The following is a 25,812-nucleotide window of genomic DNA, read 5'->3' on the forward strand; positions in this document are numbered from 1 at the left end:
ACCCCACACCTTGAATAAAGTGCCCCCCTTCCATGTAAAACCATCCTCCCTCAAACTGTCAAGAGTGGGAGTTATGAGGTATGAATGGAGTAGCTCGCGTGGAAGATACATGTTCGCCAGTGTGGACATATTACACACATCTTTCCTGGCATATATTTGTGTCAGGCGCACGCCTTTGACACTAATGCATGAAAGGGAGCTGGCTAAGGATTCATTTGTGATGCCGCACAGCCCCCCCTGAAATGTGCAGGTCTCTTTTGTAGCTAAGATGAGCTGGGCACTTCTAAAATGAAAGAAAATAAAAAAAAATGGCGTCCTCTGCACTTATTTCATTTGCGTTCATTTTCATGTCCCTATTGTATCATTTGCTTAGCAGGAAGTAATACTGAAATTGTGGGTACTGGTCCAACACCCTAGAGAAATTCAGTATCACCAAAGAGCTGCATTCGAGCCGAACCAATCCATCATATCCAAGAGCAGCTCAAATTCTGATTCTAACCATTTCCAGCTCAGCTCCAATTGTTTCGAATCTTTCGAACTACCATTTATAGATTCGCCCAGCTCCAATTGACAGACAATTCAGTAGGGGGTGCATTTTTGGGATCCTTGATCCAGCAGACTCCATGACGAAGCACGGAGTTTTGAACCCCACTCTTTGTTTAATCGGAAGCCACTATAGAGATTTGAAAGCTGTGCTAACATGGTCACCATTCTTTAGGAAGGGGATTAGCCAAGCTTCACTGATAAGGATAGGTTGAAGATGCTTCGCTGTTGAAATAGTCCATACAGAAGGACCTCAGCACCTTCGTCTTGTGATGGAAGTCAAGTCGGAGTGGAATAACCCTCAGAATGTCCATCTGAGGATTAAGCATCAGTTTTGCATTCAAGGTGACACCCAGGTTCCTTTGGGAGCTGGCGATGGACCCATCGACAAAGCCAGGAGGGAGGGAAACGGCATGTGACATTTGAATTCCCCATAAAAGGATTTCAGTTTTCTGCATCTTGAGGCTAAACACTACTGCGGCTCATCCAGTCTTTGAACCAGCACCCCCCGCGCCCATTTGCTCACTTTGCTCATTCCACTGGAATGCTCTTCCTCTTTCTCTACGGTCTATCAGTGTCTACTCCTCATGTCATAAATCGTTGAAATCTCATCTGATCCAGCAGGGTTGATCCCAGGCTTCTCATGTCAATTTTAATGACCTATTATTGTACCATGTATATATTGTTGCTATGTACAACGCTTTGGATTAAGGTGCTATATAAGTCTCAAATAAAATACATATACAAAGAAATACTGTCTTGTACCCTTCTTAGGTCTTGGGTTATGATTGAGGAGTTGCTGTTTCCACCTTGTAGGCGCTTCATTATTTGGGATTCATACTGAAAGGCTGTTGCATATGATAGGACAAGCGGTGTCCCCGCACTCTTGTTCACTATACTGTGTGTCGGGGTTCCAGGGGTATCCCCCGCAGCTGTTCCCGTAAGAAGTAGCAAAAATAAAGAAATGAAAGGAAAGGAAAGGACCTTGTGGCACCGGTTCCCGATCACGGAAGTGAAAGGGAACAGGCATCGCAGGGACACAGCGAGTGGGTGGCACACAGCAAAGTGTGCTGCCGCAAGGTAAGTAAAAGGTGGGGGTGAGGGCAAGGGCAAAGTCTGAAATGTTTAGGGGAGAGAAGACTGAAAGTTCTTTTCAGAAAAATAACTTTCAGTCTTTTCTACCTTGAACATTTCAATCACGGGCTTGCAACCCAAATCCGAATTCCTATGAAATCTGCCTCGCTTTGTATACCAGCTAAAGTCAGGCATGTTTTAAATGTCGCGTGCCATGCACAAATGGCAGGTGATTATTACTTAATTTCTATTATAAAGTCCCAAAAAAAAAGTTGTACATTTGATTAGACCTGCATTTATACTTCCAAAATGTTCAAATTTCACGATGGGGACCACCAGATTGTGACTTGCTGGCACTCCAGTTCCCAAGGGCAACGTTGATTGGTTCCGCTATGACGTAGAGAAACTGCATGCAAATCCATGCGGGGATAGGTTTAGGTGCATTATTTGCACTTGTACTGCACACAAGAGTAAATGCGCGTCTCGCGATGCACGCGTGGCCGCAGCATTTTACATGGATTTCTATGGGAACCGCCAGCTTTTGGTGGTGCAAAAAGCTGTCGGGTTCCATAAGAATAACCAAAAAAGTGATGGGTGGAAGGTTTTGAATTAATCTGAACCACTGTCACTGCTCTGGGCACACCACTGTTTTCTATCCCGCTTGTGCTCTTGCAAAAGCGGTCTAGCCATCTGCAAATCAGCCAAGTACTGAAGCCAATTGGTGCAGCCCTGACTGAACTGCTAGGCCAGGTCCCCTCTGCATGGAAACACAAGCAACCCCAGACATGTTTCGGGCCTACGCGTTCACGCCAGTGTCAAAATCAGATGCCGGCATAAATGCATTCTTTTCTGTAGATGGAGCAGCCGGGGCGGCGGAAACATTATTTTGGTTCCATGTGTCCGCTCCGCCTGAATTGTTTAACAAATAGTTGTACACATGCTTTAACACTCTGGCTACTTCCAAAATGAGCCCCAAGTCTTTCTAGCAAGTGAGCCACAGTCCCCCCTTTTTCAGGGGGTGAACTCCCAAATGCAGCATTCTCTTTCTTAGCCTGTAATACGGCAGCATGGTGATTCTTTTGCTGTGGGTTCGTCTGATGTTTGAGAATTTTAGCAACACCCAATTATCATTTTGTAAGACAGTACTACAATCAAGCATTGTTATAGAACCTGGGCGATCAAGTCACCTGTGACTCTGTTCCAGTGCACAGTTTGTATTTACACGACATTGCCAGCTAAGCCGTGCTCCGCGTCTTTGTGGCAGCTCTGTGCTCCGTGCTTAAGCACAGGTGTTTAGTCCTTTCTGCAAAGCCTATGTGTAATCCAGTAAAGCCCTAAGGATCAAGAGTGCTCTCTCCCTTCCAGTTGATACCAAGGCCACACACAGCCAGGTACTAGCAGGAAAGGAGCCATGGGTGGCTTTTGTTCTGTTGCAAAAGTAGGGGCAAGGGCCTGAACCGGGGTGCCTGGAAGTTCCAGAGCCCTGCTTGGAGCTATGCGGGGATGGTAATGGTGGTGTGGGAGGCTGGAGTTCTCTGGGCTCTCCTGGGAGTTAATCAGCAAAATACATTCTTGTCTCCTCTTCTCAGCCTTATCTGCTGGTACCCTGTCCTGTTGCAAGAGGGCAGCAGGGTGATGTAAGGTTTAGAAAAAGGTTGCAGAGTCTGTTCTTGCAGGTCCACATTGAGCAATGTGACCCTTTGCCTGAAATGAGTGACGCTAATGTGGCAATAAGACCCGAGGCTGCGGGCCAATACCGCTCAAGGTAATGCCCCTGCCTCGGGTCTTATTGCCATTAGTACCCCGGCCCGTTAGACCGGGGTACTAATGGCATTTGCTTCTGTTTAGAAATGCTGCCGCGTTTCAAAATAGGAAAAAAGTGAAAAAAAATGGCCACCGGGAAAGGGAAAATGTAGTCCATTTTCCCTTTCCATGGCGGCCATTGGGAGAGGATGCGCTGGGAACAAAATTGTTTCCAGCGCGTTCGCTCCCAAGAAAAGAAGAAAAAAGAAGGTAAGTGGGGTTGGGAGGGGAAAAAAAAAAAAAAAAAAAAAGTACCGCTTTGAGTCTCCACACGCCTCACGCCTGGAGGCTGCTATCGGCCTCTGCTGGAGACCAAGGGATAGAAGGTAAGTGGGGTGGGAAGGGCAGGGAGGTGGAAGGAGAGAAAAAAAAAAGTCTTACCTGAGTCACCGGCGGGGGACGAAGGCCGCCTCCAGCCATGGGGAGGCTCGGAGCGGGGATTGCCCCGTTTCGAGCCTCCTCATTGGCTGAGTGGCTGCCACGCCCCTTGCCAGGAACAGAGAACCCGGCACGCACAACATACACGGGAATACCGTTTGGTATGGCTCGGAAAAGAGCCAATCACCACATTGGATTCCCGGTGCGCCCCGCGTGCCGGGTACTAATGTGTAATATTTAATTATCTGGACTTTGTGGAGTGCAACATATCACTTTCCTGCTGCTTCGCAACCCCTGTCAGCCATGGACAAAGCGACATGACATTGCAAATACAATATAACACAACATGACTTAATATGGAATGCCATAAAAAAAATGCATCATACATGCTTGCATAAGAACACGTTGGCATGTCCACAAATGGAAGCGTGGTATAGTAAGAAAATATGCACCTCGATAAAAAAAGAAAAATTAGAAAAACTCCATTAAAAACAAAAGCATGGCATTCTGTAATAAAAATCGAAATTTGATAGAAAGAATTCAAATGAACTCAAGTCTAGAAAGGAGTGTCTGTGTGGGGGGAGGTGGTGGGGCAGGGAGGGGGTCGGTTTGAACGGGTAACACCCCCATCAAGGCAGACAAAAGGAGTCCATAAACTAACAGGGATAAAGAAATGAGGATTCTTGTTCTGAATGTAAGCCAGTGGGATTGCATTAAAACCTGTCAAAACCAACATTAAATGACCCCATAGCAGGCTCCAAGACCTGGGCACTGGACCAGCAGCAGTCTGGATGGGGAATTCGGCAGTCCAAATGCAGGAGAATCAAATCCTTTCAAAACTCTTTTGGGATAACATTAAAACCTGTGGAAGCCCAAATTCATTTTCAGCAACACACACTCCTAGAATAGGAATTTTTCAAGCAGCAAATATTTGCAAGTACCTCTTTCTTTCATGGGGTTTCCAGGGGAAGCTGGAATTATGGCAATAGTGTTTTGAGTACAATTTGAATGCATTGTTTATTCAGAGTGAATACTTAAGTGTAGCATACTACAAATAGTACTCTAGTCTGTGAGTGTAAAATTCAGAACTTCAATGGCATCCAGAGCTTTTTTCAAAAATCGAATTTAAATGTGAGGAAACAAAGATGCCGTAATATTTGAAAATGTGATTCTATGGGTTGAATAACTGTGTCTGTTATAATTGCTATGTTTTGGTATGTTATGTTATGTTACTGGGACCTGCTATAGAACACACATTGCAGTGTGGTGACAGTATTCTTTTTCACCATTTCAATTGTACACCTGTGCTTAACGTTACATAGATGACTGTTTTCTATGAGGAAAATAGTGTAAGAAATGTCGACAAATGGGTTGGTTCAACTCATTAGTGCATATAGGCCTTCTTCTGGACAGGCTTTTTGTCACATTTTGTAAAATATTTAATATATGATTATCCCATCTCAAGGCATTGCCAGCTCACTGTCCCCCGCCTTACATTAGAGGTGCTGGGTGCATCAGGAGTACGTTATCCTTTATAACGAAGCACGCATCATTCTGTGTTTACTAAGGTACAAGGTCCGAATGGGGCCACTAAAAAAGCCAAACATTCTGGTGTTCATGAGCTCTGAGCTTGATCTCCAAGAACATGGGACAATTTGGGGGCTGAAAAGCTGTGCTCATTCAATTTTGCAGGACATCGCCACAGATATGTGCAGTCCTCGTGGACATGCAGCGACTTTGGGTGGGATGTTTAAAGTTTTGTATAATGTAACTGGTCTGCAACAGCACCCTGATGCCCCAGGGTTTAGGCGCTTTACAAGAGTATTAAATAAATAAATAAATAGCATTCCTCTTGGCTGCTGCCTATTAGGGTGTCCCTGGCCGCTGTGCTGCCTTTCCAAGGATACATGCTAGCTCTGCAGAGTCACCATCTGTAAATGGAAGGTTGTGATGGTCTAGTGAAAGGCATGAGTAAAAGAAGGTGGGGACTCTTTTCATGGGCTGCACCCTCTGAAAGGCTGGAAAGGCTAAGGGCAGAGTCACATCCTGGGAAAACTGTGGTAACTATCATGGACACATCATGACCATCCTCTGGCAGGGCTCTGCAACCGGCGGCTTATCACACGTCTTGGACTACAGTACCCATGATTCCCTCACCATTGACTATGCTCTCTTGGTCTGAGGTGAGGTCTGGAGAGCTAGGGTTTGGAGGCCCCTTTCCCAGGCAAAACATCGAAAATTCAGAAATCCCTGTCTTTGTCACTAATCATAAAACCAATGCATATATGACTTCCAGTTGTGTCTTGTGAAAAGGACAGTGAGGGTAATTAGGACTCTGGTGGTAAATAGCCAGAAAAAGGAAAATCCACATTCCCATCGAGTTCCATTGGACTCAATGGGAATGGGGAGGCCTGATGCACCGGCACCATTCATGCATGGTGCCGGTGCATCCGTCAAGGTCTGCTAGCGGTTGCCATTCCATCCTCCAAGTCAGATCTGGCAGGCTGAAAGGCACCCGCTTGCAGAACTCGTAGTTTGCCGGTCCTGAAACAATGGTACCGGCAAGCTTTCCGGTACTGTTGTTTCCGGACCTGCAAAATAATGAGGCCCAGTCTCTCTTTGAGGAATGTGCACCAAAACATAGACATTACTACAGGAAAGAGGGTCAGAGCATACCTCACACCCATTGCACAATAACTTGTCTTGTGTCTCATCCAAAATGCTGTGTTTTGTGCTCCGGCGTTAATGCCAGCGTCTTCAGCCACACACCGACAATGCTCGCATTGTCTGCCATTGTCGGAACCTGTCCCACCCGTCTGATTTTCCATGCATTTACCGTCGGATGTTCCAGCATGCCTGCAAGGCTCAGCCCACATGTAGCTGTGAATCGTGGCCTCTGCATGAATGGGAGCGAGCAGCTGTGCCAAAATCCATTTTATGATTTGTTCTGTTTATAGAGGAATACATTGCGGGGCACATGTCAGCACTTCACGACTGTGCCCCTGAGGCCGGTATAGCATCTTATGAGCCCCGGCTGCTTTCAAGCCTCTTTCATGAGCATTTAATGCATCTCTGTGGTTAGCGCACATCCATGCATCAAGGGACTTTTTCACATTGTGCTTTGCAAAGAAAGGTTTTAAGTCTGTTGGTCCATTTTCAAAAACATCACCGCTTGTATTTAGTGTGATTGCCTCACAGTGGTGTTTAGATGGCGTGGGAAACCCCCAAATTACACAGAAGATCAGGAGCCAAATCAATCCAGACTCAATGACGGAAAAGTGCAAGGCAAACCCCAGCTTTATCAATATCCAAAAAAAGCAGGGACAACGTACAAGCATGTGTTAGGCAGAATCACCTGCAGTACCCTTTAGGAACACTACATACAATTAAGACTACAAGTGTAAGCACAATTTCACCTTTGGTACAAGCCTGTACTACACAGTAAAGTGGTAGTGATGGCTGAGCAGCCAGACTTATCTCAAGAGTTTAAGTGAGCAGTAGAACAAGTTACACAAAGGACCAACAAATACAGTGATTCAAATATACACTTACCCAAGGTTTCTTGGTAAAAGAATATACATTTATTTACTCAGTCAGTTCCAAAACATTACACTAGCAAGAGCAGCTCAATATCACACATTAATAAACCACAAATACACAACCAGTAAGTAAATTAACAAGTTTAGCTCCCCTGAAGTGGGAGCAAAATGGCACTTCAAATACTTACTAAAGGGGTAAAGAGACAAGGTTATAAGAATAGACAGACCAAATACATTTATAGGCAGGGCAAAGGCTTTCAGTTAAATACAACCAGCAATTCTTCTCAATAGGCCTGGGCCAAAGTCAATGGTTCAGAGTCTTTGTATAAGATAGCAGAGTTCTGGTAGATAACGGATAAGTCTTTGCCACGGAGATTAGAAGAATCTGGCTAGGTGAAACGTTTGATGAATGTTACGGGAAGGACAAGCCTTCGTAGTTGAGGAAAGTTTCATGCACTTTCTTAATGGCCAAAAAGTTTTCCGGACCGTGTTTGCACAGTACCTTGTTAATGAAGAAGAGCTGTGGCTGACGCAGTTGTACCTGGCAGTTCGAGCAGATCTCGCTGTTCCTGTGCTTCAGTCGTGGGGACAAGAAGGAGGATGGCGGGAGGTTCCTGCACTGCCCAGGGATGAGGCCAAAAGCTTTAGCAAGACGTCAGTTTATGGTGTGAGTGCCTTAAAATCCACGAGCTGGTTTCCTTCCCTCTGGCTATCCGGTTTTCAACAGCACTCTGATGAAAATTCGACCAGATGGGGACAGTGTCGAGGTGGCTTACGAGTTGGTTGTTCCCACCAAACTCAAGGGAAGAAGTTAACCTTGAAGGGCTTCTCTGTCGATGGAGTTTCAGGCAATTCGGACCTGCAGCAGGGCTTCACCGGTCGTCCAGGAGTTGCAGCAGTCTTCTTCCTTCATCTCGTCTTCAGTTCTTTCGTACCAGTGGTCGACTCTGCTTTCCAAGTGCCAGAGACATGCTTTTAAACAGTTTTCCCCCATTCATCCCAGCCTGGCTGTCACTCACACAGCAGGGTGGCTGTCCTTGCCAGACAGCCAGCCGGCCAATTACACGAGAGTGCATTCAGGTCTCCCAGGAGACTAAGCACAGGAAGTTTCGGGCACCTCCCTCACATCCTGTCCACCCCAGACACCCTGGCGCCAGCGGAGGGTTTCAGCACTGAAGCCCGCCAAAGGTCAACGAACAAAGGGACCAAACCTGGTTTGGCACGCAGAGACAAACAAAAGAAGGACCTTTCCCAAAAGAAATGGCGAAAGAAAGTCGACCGGAGTCTGTTTTTACAGATAGGTCTTGGGCGCCCTATTGAAAAACATGGCTGACCTGATTTTTAGCTACCGTTGTTAAAAATCATGGTAGTTTAATCTAAACCACTGCTACCAGCCATTTAAAGTAGGAAAGGGTATCATTTGACTGTTACATGAGTGTTTTGACTCAGGGGAAGCAAGTCAACCCCTCCAGCACTCTATAGTAAGATAGTGAGTGCTCGGTCAGTAAATTTAAAGAGACTAGTAAAGTCAATTTAACTTTACATGCTGTGGGAAACAGTAGTCAGTCCCAGAGAAGGTATTTAAACCTTGGGAAGTCTGAAAGACATCCCTGTGTCACGGCACTGAAGGTGCTGTGTGACACACAGAAAACAATGATGCCCATGGAGTTGTTTTAAAACTCCATAACCAAAGAACACAAAAGTAAAACACATTTAAAATGAAAAGTTCAAAGCCCCATAATATAGCAAAAGATCTGGAGAGCTCTAAGGTAGAGAGAATGTAGCACTTGTGTGAGAATTCCCCCTAACAGCATGCAATTCTTGATACTTTCAGTGTGCTTATCAAAAACAACAGTTTTTGTACTATGAATGTGTCATCAACAACATCATCATACATTCACAGTTACCAAAACCTATGGGTTGAGTGTATTGGTTAAGGGGATTGACTATGTATACATCCCATAAGGGTTAAACCTTTGATTGGGTAACAATAATCTGATGTCTCCTTCTGAGACCACCTATAAATTCAAAATAATAACAAGACATCATCTCTACAACTGGTTGGCCTGATTTGCACTGGGCGGCCTACCATTGGGGTTGTTGATTGGTTGGATTCCTGCTGATCAACATTGAACAACTGACAGGTCGTCAAGACATGAGCCAGACAGGAGAAGGAGGAGAGAGGTCCATGGGCTGCTTTCCCTTCATTTAACGAAAGTGCCATCCCTTATTCCTAGGCCATGAACCACAGTGATTTCTTTGTATTTGACCATGTGTTGGCCTTCATGTCTGGGAATATGTGCGAGGCGTGAGGCAGGTGCCCTATCTGTGTTTGTTACCAATGAAAAGACAGTGTTCTTCAATTATGAGCCATGTGTGATGAGACCGCATTTGAAATTATTTCACCCTGCATTTATTGGGATTTTAGCTAATATTCATGTGAATGTTATGGTTCCTTTTACCACTAGGGACACTCTTAAGTTATTCATTTGGGGTCTTCTTAGGTTATGGTCTACTTGCACCTGCCACACAACAATGGTTGACTGTGCTCTTCCATACTGTAATTAGACAGGAAGTATTTTTCTTAATGTTGGGAATTATTATCTTGTGCCTTTCCTGCAACATTCTGACCCTCCCTAATTTCTAAATAACGTTGGCTCTGATTCCTAGCTACTGCATGGGCTCTGCACAAATCTGTATTTCTGTCATTTCAACATTTTAAGTTCTCATAAAGTCTTAAGGCCTTTCATTTACATGGAAGTGTGCTACGGCTTCCATTTTGGAAAAGTTGACTGTCCATTACTCTCACGTCTCTATGTCAGTGAGCAATATTCACGTATCGTTCATGTTTCATTCAACATATACATTGCTTATGTTAGTATTCTTCATATCTTTATGGTTGCCATGTTAATATTCTTTGCATATAAATGCATATATTACCACATTGAGCGCATTTTTGCCTTGTGCCTAATGCATGCACATGTAATGTCACACCATTAGTTTGGTTTTGCTCTGCCATCTTCAGGTTATATTGTGTTCATCTCTTGTTGTACCTGCCTGGGATCAGGGTGATACGGATAGTGGATTGGTGGATCAACAGTAGCTATGGGTGACATATTCATCTGCCTCTTAACATTCCCCCTCTCTTGTTGAGTCTTCGACCACACCTTTTTTCATGCCCTCCCCCGTAAAGTGCTCTTTGGGTATCCATACTTAAAACACCCTCCTCAGGGTGTCTGTATATCTGACATGTTCGTCCATGCTCCAGGTCATATAGAAGCATTCCCCATTGGAATCACAATATACCCATTGCTCAGTGTAATTGTGAGGGTCCTGAGGACAAGTACACATTGATCCCAGAGTGACGATAGTACTTTCCAATGCCTGGTTAAGAGGCACATGATCTGTTTGGGTATGCTCATCCATGTGAGTATTCAAATGTTTAACTTTTTCCATTCCAACTGCCCCTTTGGCAGCCTTTGCACAACTGGTTATTGCTATTATTAGAACATTGAAAGCCAGAAGTTTTAATACTACTGTGGCTATTCATATTTTGAATGCATTAGCTAGCCAGGTGGGTATCCACGAGAACAGGTAGTTGAACCAGTCATCGTTTCAATCTGTTCCACCTCCTCCACCATTGTTGTGTGTAGTCCTGTCAAGGTGGCTATAACCTCTGTGAGGGTTCCATTTTCCCCATCATGGATAGGTGTGTTTGTGCAGCAAGAAGGCCCAATTATTGCACATACTCCCCCCTCCATGGCGGTTATCAGATCGAGAATGTATCTGTTCTGGAGGGTCATAAACCGTATCGCCCTCACCTCTTCTTTTATGGCATTAAAGCCTTTCACAGTTGCATTTGTTGTTTGCAACAACTACCGTTAATCCCTTTGCATTCGTAGATGCCTGAAAACCGTGAGCAAAGAAGGATGTAAAAAGAATTGCCGTCCTACTGAAAAATTAGAATATTTATAAGGCGCCCATACAACAAATGGTGTTTCGAGGTGCCAGACGACAAAAGTGGAGGTCAGGGGAGATAATAACAATAACGGTCCTACTAGGCCTTGTGACATTCGGATTGTGCATGTGTAGTAATAAAGTGCAAAAATTGCAGTGGGAAGAGAACTGCATACAATGCAGGGGGCAGGGTATAGGCAAGTGCTGAGGGGAGCCCAAGGGAGGTAAGGGCCAGGGAATGCTGGAGTTGGACCACAATCTAAGTGTGAGGAAGTTGGTGGACTCCAGAGGGGCACCCAACCCAGCAGGCTAATTAGGGAATGGGTCCCAGAAGGGCAGTGCTGGTTTGGGGGAGTGCTGGTATACACTGGTCAAGGAGGGCCTGGAACCTGTAAGACACGTAAGGGACCAGGCTGCAAGGTAGTGAAAGGAAGCATGAAGGAGAGCTGTGTGTCATCGGCTAACACTGTAACACTGGTAGTGAGGAGAGAAGTAGGAGATCAAGTGGGCCAGAGTAGATGTTGAAGAGCCACAGTGATAGGATAGAGCCCTGAGGAGCGCCATAGGTAGAGAGTGAGGTGGCAGAGAGCAAATGGCATAGTTGCACCTGGGAAGATCGATTAGATAGGAAGGAAGTCAGCCAATCCAGTGTCAGGTCGATGTTGCCAAGGGTATCACAAAGCTGTTTATTGAGGATGGAATGATTGACTGTGTCAAAGACAGAGGAAAGATCGAGGAGAATGAGAATGGAAGGAGAGCTGGAATCAAGATCTGAGAGCAGGTCTTTTTGGGTGTTCAGGAGAGCAGTTTCCATGCCTCTGGATGCTCTGAAACCAGACTGGTGTTCATGGAGACAACCGACAGATTAAGTTTGTTGGATCAATTGGGAGATGACCAACTTCTCCAAGAGTTTGCCCAGGGAGGGGGTAGTGGAGATAGGGTGATAGTTATCCGGGTAGGGAGGGTCGGCAGATGGCTTTTTTAGTAGAGGGTGCACAAGGGAGTGCTTGAGGGGTAGTGGGAAGGAGCCAGTGGCAAAGGAATGGTTACAGAGGTCAGCCGCAAGAGATTAAAGGGGCGCACCTGTTTGGAGGAGACTTTCATAAAGCGCACTTTAGAGACCTCATTCCGTGCTATGGGCAAGAAGGAGGAGAGTTTTAGGGAGGGAGCGAGGTGGGCCAAGGAAGGCCTGTAAACAGGTGGGGAAGTAGGGAGGGGGGGTAGAGGAGAGAGAGACAAGATGTCCTGTGTTTTAGTTGTGAAATGGGAGGCAAGTGCACTACAGAAAGCCTGGAATGGAAGAGCGGAGATCTAAAATGCGGAAGGATTGGCGAGTTGTGCATAAAACAATCATAAATAAGTAACTATAGGTACAGAAAATGAGAACCAGCTGCATTGCCATCCTGCAACCAACAAATGCATCAGAGACTGGCATTGGCTGATGTGATCTATATCCACATAGAGTATGCAAAATGGGTAAATTTGATTATTGGCCATAATCCATCAGGGCATTCTGCTGAAGTAGTAAACCAAATGTCCAAAGATAGGATACTATCTTAACCTAAGGTTGTTAAATTCACAGACGGAATACCACGATTAGCGATCAAACTCCTTTTTTTGGTCTGAATACAGGGTAGTCCAGAGAACAGAGTGAACATCTGGATAAACTTAAGTTCAATGGTTTAGCGTCATGAAAGCATTTTATAAGACTGTCGCATTGACAACATTAGTTAGTGGATAACTTCATTAACCATAGTCCCACTCTTACTCATCACAGTACTCACATTAGAGGTACCCACTATCCCCTAGCAGGAACTCTGAACTGTTTTATTTAAATTTCTGCTCCACCCCTTCTAGGGAAGAGTATAATATTCCCCACAGCCCATAATGCCTCAGTTAATGTTCCCAATTCAGATAATTCCATCCATTAAATGGAGGGAGAGGATGATTGTGGATACAGTGACGAGGAAGAGTATGACTGGGAATAATAAACGTTACTGGTAATCGTTTCATTACCTCCAAGTGCCTCTTCCTCATCCCAGTACTCATTTAAGAGAAATATCAAATGCTCGATAATGGTCTCAAGAAAGCCACAGGCCACCATAAATGCTGCTAGCACTCACAAATGTCAATTTTAATTACACATGAATCTGTGCATATCTCCTCCTGGATATCAGAATTCAATGTACAGACAGGTCCCTGCTAGTGGAAGTTCAAGCGATAGTGTTAGCCTAACAGGTTCTGGTCAGCCCAATTAGTTGCTCTTAAAATGCCCTAGACGGGCACTCCCAGAGCTTCTGCCCAATATGACACTTGCTACTGGTAGCTCTCTCCTTAATCTCTCCTGGCAATGAATATGCCATAGCAAAGGCCTGCCTAATCCATCGACTGATGGTAGCACCAGAAGCTCTATCCACGGACCTCCACCGTCAAAGGTTATGGACAGATTCTCTGACTGCCTGAAAGCCACCATTTTGTCTAAGTTTGTCAATACAGCCCACTTGACATCCTAGATAAACCAGCTCTTATCCTCTGGAGAGGAGAGATTCGTGAAGAAAGCCACAAGGACAACATACAGAGACTGGTGAAACGTATAATTGACATATCAAATCTAATAATTAAGGACACCGATTTGATCTGAAGAAAGAGAGATCTTCACAAAAGTTCCCCAATCTCCAATTACTGCTGAGCCGAAGCAATTGCCACCAAAGAAATGTTTAGGGTAAGCATCTTGAGGTCAACCGAGGTAAAAAGTTCAAAAGGAGGAACTACAAGGACTAAAAACCCAACAGAAGGCCCAATGGAGGAATTTCCGAGTAGATCAGTAGCTTAAAAGCAAAAAGCTCTTCTGAAGTTCTACCACGAGGGTCCTTTGCGCCAAGAGATTGGTGATCTTTAAAGTCCTGAATCGCTGGCGATTGACCCTTCTAAGAGAAAACGATCAATGCTAGATCAAAGCTCTCCTGGAGGAATTGCATGATGACCGGTACAGGACAAATAGCCGCATACTGCGAATTTCCATAACACCATGGAGCAAAAAAAAAGCCTTAAGGGTGGCAGGCCTTCCCTGAGATGAGATACTCCACCTTCCACTGTTACCTGAGTCAGGGTGTGGAGTTGGACCTTAACACTGGGAGTGTTGTGCACCAGGTCCTTTTAGCCTCGCTTTCCATGGTCGTCGAGGCCTTGATCTCAGCCCGTTAGCCCCAAGCAGATTTCACTGGGTCTGAGCCATAGTCGTCCACCAAAGTGCAGTACAGAGGGCCACTCCACAGAGACTCTGGGTGTCTTCACCCTGCATCGCTTCCTCCTGCCCTGCAGAGAAACAATGTGAGGGTAGGAGATAAATCTTTGTTCCCCCTTCTGGCTTAGCTCCAAGAGGATCTTGCAAATAGGAGCACGGTTACTTACTGGAGTGCCTGACAGCTGGCTGAGAAAATGAATTGTGGCATTATGCACTGCAGGCCTGTATTATACTCTCCACAGAAGGGGGCGGGGCAAAAATAGCAAAAATGGTTCCATGTGAGAGCTAAACTAGTGAAAACATTTGTGAGCAATTCTAGTGACACCATGTGAGTACTATACTTTTGAACCTAAATAAAAGCAGAACGCAGAACGGAAGAAGACATGTCAGAGCAGAACTCGTGAAACTATGTGAAAGCTATACTAGAGAAATCATGTGGGAGCTAGACTACTGAAACCATGTGAGAGCTAGACTACTGAAACCATGTAGGAGCTACACTACTGACACCATGTGAGAGCTAGACTACTGAAACCATGTGAGAGCTAGACTAGTGAAACCATGTGAGAGCTAGACTACTGAAACCATGTGAGAGCTAGACTAGTGAAATCATGTGAGAGCTATACTACTCAAACCATGTGACACCATGTGAGAGCTAGACTACTGAAACCATGTGGGAGCTAGACTACTGAAACCATGTGGGAGCTAGACTAGTGAAACCATGTGAGAGCTAGACTAGTGAAACCATGTGAGAGCTAGACTACTGAAACCATGTGAGAGCTAGACTAGTGAAACCATGTGGGAGCTAGACTAGTGAAACCATGTGAGAGCTAGACTAGTGAAACCATGTGAGAGCTAGACTACTGAAACCATGTGGGAGCTAGACTACTGAAACCATGTGAGAGCTAGACTAGTGAAACCATGTGAGAGCTAGACTAGTGAGACCATGTGGGAGCTAGACTACTGAAACCATGTGAGAGCTAGACTACTGAAACCATGTGAGAGCTAGACTGCTGAAACCATGTGAGAGCTAGACTGCTGAAACCATGTGAGAGCTAGACTAGTGAAACCATGTGAGAGCTAGACTGCTGAAACCATGTGAGAGCTATACTAGTTAAAGCATGTAAGGACTATACTAGTGAAACCATGTGCAAGCTATGCTGTGAGAGCCATACTAGTGAACCCATGTGAAAGCTATATTGGTGAAACAGTGTGAGCGCACAACAGAAGAGCTTGTGTCAGAGCACAGCCAGTGGAAGCATGTAAGGGATATACTAGCGAAAGTGTTTGAGTTATCCCAGAGCCTTTATAGTAAAGTAGATTAGTGAACCAAAGTGAGGTATGACAGCAAATCCATAGGAGATCTAGAAGTGAATCCATGAGACTGGCCGGTAAAGCCACATGAGAGGGTTACTGGTGAAACCATACAGTTATACTAGAGCAGCCTGGAAGAGCTACATTTGTGAAATCATGGCAGGACCCAGTAATACCATGTGAGAACTGTAATAGTGAAACCGTGTGAGCTATACCAGTGAACCAAAGGTAGAGTTATACTAGTGAAATCATGCTATGTACAGAAGTGAACTCTGGTGATAAACATACTAGTGAAGCTATGTGAGAGCAGTACTTATGAAACTATGAGCAGAACTAATGAAACTATGTAAGCATATACCAATAAAACCACACATGATCTTCATTAGTGTAACTACACGACTGCAGAACCAGTGATATACTTGAGCACTATAATAATGAAAGCACATTATTATTATTATTATTATTATTATTATTATTATTATTATTATTATTATTATTATTATTATTATTATTATTTTTGGCGCTGAAGAGAATGCAAACTGTCCATAAAAGGGAAAAGCCAACAAGTACAGATTTAGAAGAGAAAGGTCTTTATCGCTTTCCTAAAAGCTAGATGGCCAGGTAGTTTCTTTATATGAAGTGGCAGCTCATTCCATGCAATGGCAGCAGCCCCGGAGAAAGAGCAACCTCCTATCCTTGCACTTTTATATGGCGGTACCACGAGCAGATCGCCAGTGGTAGAGCGAAGCTGGTGGCTAGGGAGATAGCGCACAAAGTTGGCTTGCAAAAACTCCCAAATTGTGTATCACCCAATGGACGATACACAGAGCTTTGAATCTAATATGCTGATACACTGGCAGCCAGTGGAGGAGGCACAGAACAGGGCAGTTATGTGCTCCATAGGGGGAGCTAGTAGCTACTCTAGCTGCCAGATTTTGTAGGCGCTGTAGTCTCTGGATGAGGCCCCTTGGTTGTGCTAAATATAGAGAATTACAATAATCCAGCTGTGATAGAATAAGGGCAGCTACAACCGGGGGGACGAAGATGTTCAGAGATTAGAGGCAGCACTTTTTTTAGAACTTTCAGCTGCAGATAACCAGTTTGACATCCAGTAGCAAAATGACTCTCCATAGAAAGAGAAGCTGTTAGCGTAACACCTAGGTTTTTTACCTTCCCTGTGGGAGTGGGAAGGTTACCCAAGGATGCAGGCCAGAAAGAAGACACCCAAGTGACGGATACGGAGGACACCCCACCACCAGAACCTCAGTCTTATCTCTGTTCAATTTGAGCCAATTGTGGTTCATCCACTTACCCACGGCCATCAGGCATTCTCACACGCACAACGCCATCTCAGCCTGATCCAGATCTAAACGAATCAGAATCTGAGTGTCGTCGGCATACAAATAACACCTGACGCCGAAGGAGCGGATGAGACCGACTAATACCCAAATATAGATGTTAAAAAGAATCGGGGATAAGGAGGAACCCTGCGGCCATCCACAGCTAAAGGGGCACGGGGTAAATCGAAAAGGTGGCATAGAGAGAGTCTGGGTACGATCCACCAGGAACAAGGTGAACCATGCCAGTACTTGACCAGATATACCCATCTGGGCAAGACGGGACACCAGGATGGGGTGGTCGACAGTGTCATAGGCCGCTGACAGATCTAATAGAATCAGGGTCCCCACCCGAGTCCACCAGCCTGGCCATATCATCCTGGACGGAGGTCAGAACACTCTCTGTGCCTCTGCCAGGTCTAAAGCCGACCTACGCGGGGTCAAGAAGAAAAGATGATTCCAGGTAGGAGGAGAGTAAAGTAGCTAAAGTAGAGAGCTGTCAGAGCGAAGCAATGAAACCATGTGACAGGTGGCAGTCACTCAATCAATGTTAACATGATTTCTACACCTGTAAAGCTTCTCAGCTGGGCCTATGTGTCAGAGTGACAGATTTATATGCTATGCATTACAGAGAAAAGAGAGGCAAATTTAGAGGCAAATTTGTCTGGGGGGGAACTTGAAAGTAGGGTTGCTTTCAACGGTTAAAAATCAATTTAATCTTAAATAAATGCACACATATAAACATTTGCAAACATCCTAAAACAATTTAGAATAAAAAAGAAAAGCCATTGATTTGGTAGAGACAGCTAATGGTCATATAAACATGCAAATACAAATTCCCACTAGTGTAGCTGGGGTGTAGTTGCACACATTAATTATGAAACATTATAGCCCTCTGCTTAGATATTTCTTTTCTTAGATCAGAGGGTTTGCACAGTAGTTTGTCATTGAGTGTCTAGATATGGCAACTGTAGTGGCATTAAAGAGTAAAAAGTCTCAACATGTTTCAGTTCTTAATGGTTTGAATCAAGAACATTCACCAGGATTAGGATCTTGGTGTTTGTACAAGCGTCTCACCTGTGCTAGTGTTATAATGGAGGGGTTTCAGTGGAGTGGTTTCATTCCCTTACCAAACATATACAATAAAACAAAAAACTGAAGTGAGTTGCTAATTCTCTCTTTTTCAGTTTCACTCGTACAGTGAGTATCACTCCCAATAAAGTTGTAGTTAATTACCTGTATCGGAGTGCTTAGAGGGGGACCTTGTACGTTGTGACAAGAAGGGAGATGCTCATGACGTCTTCCTTTGCTCTAATAAATAAAAAAGCATATATCACTTATGCTTTCAATGTTGCGGCAAAACATCCCCAAAAAGGGGAGAGATCCGGTCCCTGGGCTTGAGGCCAAGGATAAGTCTTGCAAGTTCTCGTTCATGCTTCCTCAGACTTTGGCTCTAGCTCTTGCCGCACCCCATGAAACTCACATACGTTGGTCCCGGAAAGGAGATTCCATAGGTTCATTCCACATTGCCCCTCAGTATCACAAGTCACCCTGTTCATTTGCTGGTAGGCTGCCAGTCAGTTCCAGTTGGTACTTGTTGCTCCGGCTGGCCATTAGACAGATACTGAGTGCTGACCTGTGCTATTTTCTGGGCCTGTTCAGTCCATCACACCCCTTTTGGTTCATGGTGCTTTTGTCGCCATGTTCCAGGCCGCTGTTTCGTCAAAGCTTGCGCCACACATTTCCCATCTGTACTTGGTTCCTTAGGTCTGCCATTTTTCCACGTGCACACCGAGGCGTACAGCTAATTTGGACTCACTCCATCGCCTGTCGTGTGTCTCCCACGCCATTCAGGAGTCCTCACTACTTTGTGTTTCCCTTGTAAACCTTCTGGAATGCCTTGCCCATCAAACACACACCTCTTGGTACTGGCTGTTCCTAGCATGGTTGACCATTAGGGATGAAGTCCATGTAGTCATGGCACAGGGTACTCTAACACAAGTACCCTCTGGAACACGCCTCCTTACAGAGTGGCCTAATATGTCGCACCACCATGCTTCCAACATAGCTGAGGGTGCAGCCTAGATCCCAGCTTTATACAAGCTGGGGTGAATGGGCTCAGACTAGCCATTGAACTAAAAGCAGATGTAGTGAATGTAGAAATACCTCTTATAGGAATACATTGTACACTTCTTAGCCCAAAGGCAGAGAAGCCGACAGATGTTGCAGGCATTTTGTCCTCACATCCAAATTCTGTGGTGGCCCGAATGGGTATATATGGCCCATCATGACACATTTTTCAATGTTAGATGGAGTTAATGAAAAATTAAATGTGCACCAAGCCTAGTGTGCATTATGTACTGAAGCCTCATTATGAGGTTGGTGGTATCTCAGCAGTAAATCTGCTGAAATACCACCAAATGGATTTACTGTTACCACCACTTGGTCCGGGTTAATTACTGCCAGATTACAAGTGGCGGTATGGTAGTGTTAGTCCTCATTTATGATAGGACTCCATGGGAATTTCGGTGGAAATATTCCGCCGTAATGAATGTTTCTTGGCGGTAAGGTGGCGGACTTACCTCGAGCATTTTGCTGTAGGTTTTTGATCCACCTTAGCTCTGAACCCCATAGCAAACAAAGCTTTGTCACAGGCATATTTGCCAAATATAATGATCTGGTCATTCTTATGTTCCTAAAATACTCAATGATTTTATGCAAATCAACTGACAACCCTCATTTGTACTATTTGTAGCCACTCCTTTTGCATATGAGTATTTTGAAAGAGTACAAAAGGATTGATTCAGGCCTGGAATGGTAACATTGTATCATAAAGTAATGAATTTGTTTTTTCTAGTTTTTCATAAGCTGTTTCACTCTCATACTTGATGTGATCATTAGAAATGACTGGTATAACATGTTGCAAGTGCCAGTTTACAATGTTAATACAATGAAAAACGTTCTTGTTTTAAAACCTTATTTTGCATCTGTTGCTACTGCAGTACTTCTCTTATTAACCATAAAAAAAGACACAACTCAACTCCTCCCTTGAATATAGCTCACAGAGAAAGAGAAAGGGAGAGAGAGAGAGAGAGAGAGAGAGAGAGAGAGTTCGAGAGAGAGAGAGAGAGAGAGAGAGATTGGCATATGATAAACTGGATTCAGCTAGTTGTCTTGTAATTTGCAATTGATCAAATATTTTGATCCAATTCATAAGCATAGATGCTGTGCATGGCTACTCTAGCTCTCTCCCTTTCCCTCTCTACATTCTATTTCGCTTTCGGCCTTACTCTTTGCCTCTGTTTCTCTCTGTTCCTGAGACAGAGTGTCATTGTCAGGGGAAAGTTTGCTAAAGTCACCACAGCCATTGCTAACACCAGCACGACCAAACAGAGAGCAAACACCCATATTGTTAAGGGGGAGAGGTGCTGAGATTTCTATGGTTCAAAATAGAACAAGAGCTGCAGTGACAGAGGCAACTGCAAGGCGGGCATTGGCCTGGTATTCGGAGGAATACATCGTCATCATGTGGGTCCTGTAGGAATGTCGCCATCACACTGAGGGCACGTTGGCATATGGAGAAAGGAGAATGAGATGCCAATATTCTCTCTGAGGGGTGTTATGGGACCGCTGGTTCAGGCATTATGAGGGACCACCGGTTCAGGCTTGAGGGTCTACAATTCTGCTGTTATTTTCTAATTTTTGGTAGCTAATATGGTTTTTGCATACTGTAATAAATGTGCAGGTTCAGCAGCACTAACAAACAATCTCTGGCCAGCACAAAAAACGAAACATTGCCTTTGTGCTCACTGAAGAAGCTCATCATTGGTTTTAATCTTAGTGTGTCCCTTTCTACGAAGAGAGGCCATTTGGGGTGAAAAGATGCATCTTTGCTGCAAAACAAACTATTATAAAAGAAAGGAAATTATTTAATTATTTTAACATTATAAACTGGACCTCTAGAAAATGTTACAATATTCATTTCTATTGATCACTTCTAGTGCATAAGTGAGTTATAAACAGAAAATTAAGCTTGTCTTAAAGAACCAAGCGCAATATAAAAAACCGAATAACCATATACATTATTTTCTAATAGAAGGTTCTTATTCCAAGATGGACAGTCTTGTATACTCAGATTATGCTCTTTCAAAATACTCCAATAAGGAAGTGGAATGGGAGGAATAGGACCACTGAGGATTCATGCCTGCTTTGCATAAAATCAAATAGTATTTTGGGACCAGACGAATTACCACATTTCTTTATACTTGACAAATATGACTGTGATAAAAGTGTTGTTTGTGCAAATTACTAAGTACACAATACACACTGGGATAGGTGATCATTTCATTTTTGAGAACACTCAGACTAACACCGAAGTGTTTGTAACTATAAACTATATATACTCATTCAGATACCTTGATGATTGTAAGACGAGTTAGATAAATGTAAATAGCTGAAACATCTGTTTCTCATTACTAAATAAAAATGTTCCTTGTCCCAAAATCAAGACCTTTCAGAATTTTCGTAGATAAGTGGGTGAGAGTGTGCATATGGGACTGTGAGCACACCCTTCTCCCAATGCATAGACATCCTAAGAGAATTATGTACATGTAGGCTAATCTGACATTTTATGCTTACAGTCACAAATTGCAATTTCCACCCGTCTTCTGAAAACACCTTGTCTCCAAAGTCAGATTTAACTCTTCTTGTAGATAGTCTTTCTTTCAAGTTAGATTTTGTTTTAAGATGATTGTCTCTTTTTGTACTTTGTTTTTCTTCAATTTGTTATTACTTGATTCTAATGCGGCGCGCGCAAGCCTCTGCGGACATGATACGCTCCGCTGCAAAGAACTCGCTATAAAATCATTCTTGTAAATAACACTTCTACTGTACTAGGCCCTCAATTCCCTCCACAAACAACGACAATGAAAGTGCTTTGCAATTTCCTTTTGCAGCCCGCTTTAACCGTTTCCAAAGAACTTTTAATAGTAACACATTTCATTGCTTTAAAAAAAAGAAAAAATGATTGAATGAGGATTCTTTCATATCCGTAAAATTATAAATATAAAATAGCCATTTCTAAATTGTTTTATCCTTATAAATTATATCCTTGAAAATTTGACATCACAGAAAATACTAATCAACATGCAAACATAGAAAATACACCCAACAGCACTTAGCACAGAACGGAAGATAAGCACACCTAATATCGTAAGATAAGCACACCTAATAAAGTAAACTAAGCACACTGAATAAAGTAAGGTAAGCACACCTAGTGGTAAAATAATGTCCTTTTCAGATCACCATGGACCATCCGGTAAGTAAGGTTCTGATTAACTGGTTGTAGCTATGACTTACTTTTGAATTTCTCCCAAAGAGAGCTTATTCAATTCACAAAGACATCATCAGGTGTAACCCTGAGTTTCTCCTGACAATAGAAGTGTAAGTCTGGAGTTACTAGAAAGCAGAAATTAGAGCCATATCGTCCTCTTTTTTAGGGGGCTGTGTGGTGGAGGACAAGCAGCAACCTGGTGTGTTCAATTGCAAAAAGTCCCACGTTTCATGACAATCAATATATGCAGACAGAGAAATAGAGATACACATATTTTAATTCATAAATCCAAAATGATCAAGAAATTGTTTTTTAAAAAGAGAAGAAAACATCACTTACAAAAAACATCACATAAAAACATTCAATTAAAGCAATTTTTGGACCAACGAAAAAATCAACCCTTCATTGGGCTAGACACAACCGTCTTTTTATCACAGAATCGTGTCGTTAGTAGGGATGTGAGGTAAACATTTTGGTATTTCATGTATCCTCAAATCATGGTGTACTTGACATAGTCAATTATTTCGTTGGTCCAAAAATGACTTTCACTGAATGTTTTTATGTGATGTTTTTTGTAAGTGATGTTTTCTTCTCTTGCACCCCTCTTGCACTGCTGCTTCTGTGATGCAGGATGCACCCCGACCCCCGCATCGTTTCCTGGGACCAGCGAGGAATCCCAACCAAATGAGTCCCATTGGGAATAGCCCAAGCTGTGGAGCCTGCTTGAAGTTGCAGGCGATGGCTTCGGTGAACAGCGTCTGCTTCACTGGGATTTCTGAAATGTTCACATGAAGATGGGGTGCAATGGGGATGCGCAACCGAGGATGTGAAATGCCAGGAAAGGCGTCCACCCTCTGCTGTTTCTGTATTCTGTTTAATATTTTCCGGGCCTGTCCATATGTGACAAATACACGGCAGTTGCTTTGGGCAACAGCCATGAATTTCCAATAGATTGTTTTTCGAAAACAACTATGAAGCGGATCCATAAAGACTTTAGGGGTACACCAGGCATAAATTACTCATAGGTCTGGCCGGGACTTACACCCAAATACTGCTGACAAATCTATGTGACTTGCGCCTCTTTTGAAAGATGGTGCTAGCTGATCCCAGAATTGGTGGCCTGGTTGTTGGAACCTTGCTCCTTGAAATCTATTTGGTGTCAAACAAAAATAAAACGAACATTTTATGAAAGCCTTTTTTGCAATATTTTCTCACACTCCAAAAACAATTTTCCAGCCACTATTCATATTTACTCCAAACATTCAACAAATTTCAAACACTTGCATTCACAGTTATACCTCACATGTAGCACTTACACGCAGAACATTCAGATCTAGGTTAAGTGTGTTCACCAATGTTAGTAAGACAATTGTGAAGTTGTGTAGATACACGTAAAGTTAGGCTTTTATGGCCATGCAGTGCTTCCTCAATCATCAGCCACTTGACATGCTTACAACCTCGCATCATGCCCCTGGCGATGCCCACACTAGCTCTACATTATGCCTGCACACATTACGCAAAAGTAAGTAATGTAGGACAACAGCAAAGCCCTAAATCCTCTGTAAGCCCGTTTGTGAATTCATAGCAACTCACTCATGAGAGAGTCACTGCTTTGTGAACTTGACCCTACATTTTCGAATTTGAAATGACGTCATCCAAACATAGGTCTGAAAGACTGAGGGTAGCGGACGTCATTGTAGGACCCCCATTTGAGGATTACTTCTTATTACAGTAAATTGCACAATTCTGTTAGCCCAATATGAAGTATTCAAGACGCCATATTTTATATTTAAATGTGGTCCCAGTTTAACAACTTAGGTTGTATATATCCTTAATCTTCTATTGCCCTGAGCAAACCATGATGTTATGCTCACAAGGTTAAACCTATAACATGGACTCCATCTTCCTTAAGCAGCCACAATGTGTTTTCCTCATTCTCCTGGTTCACAAATCCATCCACAGTAAAGCACCACTGTAGCTACCCTCCTCTATCCAACTCCATAAGCATTGTCATGGTCTGCGCTCTGCCTCCTCGACTACCCTTGGGGCTCCTCGCCCGCCCCGTGCATCCTCTCGCTTCCGCCCTTTCTCTCTTCTTGCTCCACTTGCATGGAATTCTCCTCCTCCAGACATCCAGAGAAACAGTCTACACTGATTTGTTCAAAACCAAACTAAAAGCATACCTCCTGGCCTCCGAGTTACCCTCTTAATCTTCCTCTCACCTGCCCGCTAGGTAACATTGTTCCCTCGCCTCTAACCTACCTCTCACTTCCTCTGCCTCCATTCTAGCACTTCACCCATCATGGTCACGTCCCGAGCACAGCTGGCCGTACCGCCTACCTGCACTTAGAAATGTCTACTGTTGGTTGTCCTTAATCTATGTATGTCCACGTATGTATTGTCCCTTTGACTGTTCCATTTACTCCCATCCACGACTTGGTCAGAAAGTCCCTCTAACTCACCCCATTATAAGAAGCTCACTGCTTCCCAACAAAGGTGATTTCTTATCTATTGTACGTTCTTTTGTGAACAAAAGAGTTTTGTTCCTCCTGTGCATGAATACATTTAATAAATAAATAAACACATAAATAAATAAAGCAAAATAAGAAAAATAAATAGATGTTTATCCTGAAGCTGGAATTCACGGATTTCACTAACTCGTATCAGCAATAGTCAAGACAGTGCAGCAGGAACCCACTGACCACTTGATATTAGTGAAGTGAATGGAAACCCATTTACTTGGTTTCACTGATAGTATCAAATTTTGGCTATGTGGGTTGAGGCCATAGCAACGTTCGAAAGCGACCAATGGCGAAACTGTGGTATGGGATGGTATTATACAGGGATTTATAAAGGATGCTATCACTCAAGAACATCTTGGCACTAAGGCTGCAGAAGAAGGGGGCGGGGGCAGCATTGAGAACTGGTGGTCCGAGATGGAGCAAACCAGGTAGGCGGGAAAAAATGTGAGTGTTACGTTGGAGAAGGCTCTCCCTCCCCAGCGTCTATAATGAAAGGAAGGTTGGGAATGGCCATCAGATTAAGATGAGTAGATCAGGAATGGCAAGAGGGAGAGTGCAGGAAGGCCTATCACTGTGAAAGGAGAGCCTCCCCTAGAGAGAACATGATATCCAATGCAAGGTGGGGGGAAGGATGCAAGAATGTTGAAAGGAAGCCAATGCAATGAGCACAGAAGGGAGCGGGACATTTCCCTACATGGACATTAAGACATTACCCTATTAACTCTTACGCCTGGAAAGAAAAGAGCAAGTCAGGAGTAAGTTACAGTTCCCC

General features: G+C 43.8%; 1 protein-coding gene across 1 annotated transcript in view; it reads left to right on the forward strand.

The window, feature by feature from the left end:
- Positions 1 to 25,812, forward strand: part of COL7A1 (collagen type VII alpha 1 chain) — a 782,081-nt gene that overhangs the window by 75,590 nt on the left and 680,679 nt on the right. The gene's annotated exons all lie outside the window — the stretch shown is intronic.

This window comes from Ambystoma mexicanum, chromosome 2p (genome assembly GCF_040938575.1).
Source record: "Ambystoma mexicanum isolate Mex_15411 chromosome 2p, UKY_AmexF1_1, whole genome shotgun sequence".
Classification (NCBI taxonomy): domain Eukaryota; kingdom Metazoa; phylum Chordata; class Amphibia; order Caudata; family Ambystomatidae; genus Ambystoma; species Ambystoma mexicanum.